This window comes from Pundamilia nyererei, unplaced genomic scaffold (assembly GCF_000239375.1).
Source record: "Pundamilia nyererei isolate P.nyererei 1_Seehausen unplaced genomic scaffold, PunNye1.0 scaffold00027, whole genome shotgun sequence".
NCBI lineage: Eukaryota > Metazoa > Chordata > Actinopteri > Cichliformes > Cichlidae > Pundamilia > Pundamilia nyererei.
In genome coordinates, this window is record NW_005187428.1 from 4,971,038 (window position 1) to 4,976,092 (window position 5,055).

Below are 5,055 nucleotides of genomic sequence, written 5' to 3' on the forward strand. Positions count from 1 at the left end.
CTACCAGATTGCAGAAGTTGGAACAGTTTGTTGCCAGGATGGGACGGGTCCTTCAGTATCTGCGCTGCTCTAGTCCGGCATCTCCTGTATAATATGTGTGCAGTAAAAATTCTTCTGTGTTAAACCTGACCAGTAACCGTGCGGCCTGTTATACAGTCATCCAAGAAACAAACTTATTAAGAAAGTACAACATTTTGCTCTAAATAGAAACAAATAATTTTATTTATTTTACGATTTTACATTTTGTTTGAAGTGTAACTTCATAAACTAACCACTGATTTCTTTCCCCAGTTAACAAGGAAAACACACATGAAAAGTCAGTTGTGTGTATCTGGGTTATGCTAGAGGGACAAAACTAATGTAACTCTGCACAGTACATCATGAATAAAAAGCATGAAGGAGTTCATGTGTCTTTGGACTGGAACAAAGACTTCCTTTTTCGAGGACAGTAAAACGCTTTTCACAAACTCCTACTTTGTGTTTGCGGGAAACAAAGGAAAGATTCTGCCGAAATCTACATGGATATTATTTCTAATTAATAATTAGACTAATAAATCTACATTTAACTATTGACTATTGTTTGTGTAAGGCATTAAAGCGTTCCAGCAGTGCACCAGTAACATGAGACGCCTATGGTAAACTGCTATAAGCCCTTTTATTGGAAGATACTCTGGTAAATTGCATTGCCAAATACACTTTACCAGAGAAAGGTTGTTTGAACCTTTTTCTTGGTTGCAATAACAAACACAGCACTAAGGATTTTTTTTTTAATAATGAAAAGAAACCCAACTTCAAATGTGGACGTTGGGGTAATGGGGTGTGGATGCTCCTTAACAGTAAAATTCACTGTGAGTTTCTTAGAGATTCCTTACAAAAGCAATCTGTGGGGTCATTTTTAATGACGTTGGATAGATTCAAAAGATCTGCATAAAGGGGAAATTTGAGCATGGAAATACTCGAAGTGTCCACCTTCAGCCACTTCTCAGCGTGGATGCGAATTCACACGAATATACCCAATCTTGTCTGCGTTCTTTACGTTCTCAACAGTTTCCACGCTCTCATAGTTGAGGCATTGTTTCCCTACAATGCTAGACAATTAGCTGATTTTCCCATGTGAGACAACTGATTCTCCTAAGCCTACGTTTATTAGATTCCATCCTGTTTCTATGAATATGGAGGAGGGTTGGCGCTGGGGGGCACAATGCCTTGCTGCTGTCCAATATTGCGCATCAAGCATGGTCATGGATTGAAAATTCTGCCCACAGTTACTATATGAAACAACAAGGCTCTTTCAGCTGGTGGGGCACTCAAAAGTTGGCTAGGCAGTAGAAGTTTGTGTATTTGTCTGTACAAAGCTGCACTGGGAAATGTATTGCCATAAAACATGCCAAATTAGCTGAAATGTTTGAGCAACTTTTGGGGTGGGGGGAGAAGACTAACCAACTAGTATGAAACTAGAAATAGAAATACTAGATGTTAATTTCAACTTGAGGACCTTGTCTTCAGGAGTTTCTACACAAATTTCTACACATTAATCACATTCTTCAATTATTATTTATACTTTAAATGGTGCTTAACTTTGTGGCACTTTGCATTTCGCATTAGAAACAGTGCAAGTTATACTACATTGTGGAGGAGTACAGCAACTCTACTCTGAGCCTACTCTCCTGAATGACTGAACTCATCAACACATCTCTAAGGGAGACCAGAGCGACCCATCGCAGAAAGCTCATCTCGCTTGTATCCGCCTTCAGAATACCTAAAAATAAAAAGCCTAACAACACCTTCAGGTCTAGATTACCAGAGTTTAGGCGTTTTTCTATAACAATGTCGGGACTGCAGCTCCACAACAATTTACTGCCATTGGGTATCAATTAAAATGTTAACAATTGGCTTAAACTACTAGTAGTGGCAATAGCAATGACTGCTCATCTAGTTACCTAGTGCACATCCCTAGTCTATATCTTTCCTGTCTTCTAAAAGTTAAACCAAATCCATTAACATTGGTCCATGAATGCTGGTTGTAAATAAATTAAATGTTGCATATTTTAAAACCAAAAAATATCTGTGGGGTCAGATTTCATCTAAACAGTAGAAATCTAAAACTTTATATTCCACTATGTTTTTTAAATTTCTATAACATTCAAAAGATAGCCTGCTGAAATCGGATGACTGCTGTTGATACACTCTGTGTTAATGAGCAATCAAAAGAGCAAGGGTCCAGCCTTAAGTTAAAAGACATTATGACTGAAGTGTGCATTAAAAGTAGAAGCCACTATTGCTAAATGATCAAATAATTAATTTGCTAGATTTTAGATCTGTCAATGTCAACAGTTATTAAAGACTGTACTACGCTCAATCCAGTCATTTGTCTTCTCTACCCTCATTCTTAGCTCCCCTACCCCTCCTCTTTTTCCTCCCTTCTCTTGTTGGTTTGGGGTGTACACTCAGCCTGGCCCTCTTTTTCATCTCCATGTTCCTTCAAAAGAGTCAAAGCAGGGCCTCTCTGAGGTATTAAATATCTTTATTAAACTGCCTCTTTGGGGGCTTCCACTCAGTCCCCCTGCCTCCTCCCTTTCTACTCTGTACACCCCAACTATCCCCACACACTTGGCCCCTATCGACTTCTCTTCAAAGGCTCCCGACATGCGGCTTCTGCCGGCTACCTGCTGCGTTGCAAGATTATGCACAATAGTCTCCGCTGGTCCCCACTGCGTAAAACCAGGCAAGCTCCACCACACTCGGCTGGGCCACATCTGACGGGGGGAGTTTGCCCAGACGGAATCCGCAGGATCAGCAAGATGAGTGAAACAGAGGTGGAGCGGGGGGATGAGGATAGTGAGGAGAGAAGGGGCAGTAGATTTTGCCACCAGCTGTGTCATGGTTTAGTGAATGCTATCAAAAGATGTGCTCTGGTGTTACCAAGTTGTCCCCCACAGAAGCACTTTTTGATGAATTCCCTCATGCACATAGTGTCACTGTGTCTTCACACTCTTTGGCAGATGGTTGCTACAAATTTGTACCCTCATAGACAGGACAGCGCTTTTCTGATAATGACTGCACTCAAGCTGTTTTCACAAATGAAAATGCCAGGAGAATCAGGGCGGGACATTGTCCAAACTTTTCTCATATGCAGAAAACAGCAGGAGAACATTTGCATCTGCCACAGTTGCACTGATAGAAATTCTCTGTGTGGTTTTGACAAGAAAGGTACCAATATATGTGTGACATGAATCTCCTTGGTGAAATCACCCAGACTTTGTGTAATGTCCCACAAAGTTCAGCATTTTAGTACATGTGTGAAAATTCTCATTCAGATTTCTCATGACTTTTCACATGCTATCTAACACCTAGGTGGCATGACGTTAAATAAGCTGGTTAACTCTAATACATATATAAAAAAAATCTGTTTATACATGCTCCAAAAGTAAATTAAGACAGGAAGGTAGGTGGTGGTGGTGAAGGAAATAAAATGAATAGCAAAAGAAGACTTGCCACAACAATGATTGAAACAACATCAGAAACACAAAAAAAGATGATACTGTATAAAAAAACAAAACAACTGAGACTTTGTAAGTAACTGTTTCTACATTACGTCTTCAGGTTGTTCTTCGGTATTGGGTGTTAAGATGTGCTGTGGAGCAATCAGAAGTCAAAATCCAGCACTGACAGGATGACAGAATATCAGATGAGTGCACTATGAAGCAAGATGAATGGGTTAGCAAGATGCGTTGAGCCTGAATTTGGAGGTACTGTACAGTGTGACAAAGGCAGATCAGGCGAGATCACCCTGGTAACTTATGCAAAACACATACCCTGGTTGGGAGCAACTATCAAGCAAACAGACACAGAACACTTTTATTTTTTCTTTTATCATCTAAGTGCGATGTAAATCACCTGATGAAGGAATATATTTTATAACCTGCAAAATCCACAGTTTAAACTGTGATTCACATTGTCACTGAAATGTTCATGCATTTAGTTGGTCATTCAGAAAAAAAAGATGTGTTTTTGTGCTTGGTGCTAATATGCTGCTGTTTTTTTACACTGCTGGAATTGCACTTTGTAGAACACATTAGAAAATTGATCAGTCCATTTTTAGTTTTTGTCTCCCCTCCCCCCCTTTTTTGAGTATTGAGGAGAAGTACTGATCCAGTCTAATGCATTAGAAAACCCATGAGTAGGCACAGAGCACGGAGTAACAAAGAAAGTTAATAAACACCATCGTGATATGTGTTCTCTTACAGGTTTTGTTGAGCTAGCTAACAGAAAGAAAGCCCAGCTATGTTGAACTTTCTTCACACAAGCGAGTAAAATGGATGATCAGACTAAGACGGGACAGTGAGACACAAAGAAGGGAACAAGCCACAGGTGAAAGTAACAAACAGGTGAAAGCAAACAAACAATACACTTTACAAAAGAAGAAACCAAAAGATATTTGCAACTGAAACATGAAGGCGTTAGAACACAGAAACAAACATGAATTCATTGAGAAACATAAAGTACCAGAACAAAGACAACAAAATAACAGGACCGTGACAGTAGATCGATGAAAGCAAAAGGACAATCTCCTTTTGAGTCAAGCCTCAACTTTCAAACTGAATCTGAGGGTATGAACTGGCTCATGGTGTTCGTTTGTTTGTAGAACTGGAAAAGATTTGCTTTGAAAACGATCAGTAAATAACAGTTAAACCTTAAATACATTTGCTAAGGTTGGATATACTATAATTAGCATGCTGAGTACACTACTCCGGTTTATCCAGTTCTGTCTCTGTCTGCATCTGATCAGCACCGTTAGAAGCGTTGTTGTGTAACCTGACCAGTTACGGAACTTCACGCAAAGCACAATATTTGCACATGAGACAATTTCACAAGGCGCACCAAGTGCTCACTCATTTTTGCTATCCTTCATATGTTTCATTCCGATGCAACAACATGGGATCACGTTGCACCTAAGACAGGCCAAACTACAGTAATTGTGATTTTACAGTAATTGTGATTGTGGGACTGAAGTTAAAACAGTCCCACAAATTTAACATTCATTTACTCGTCTCT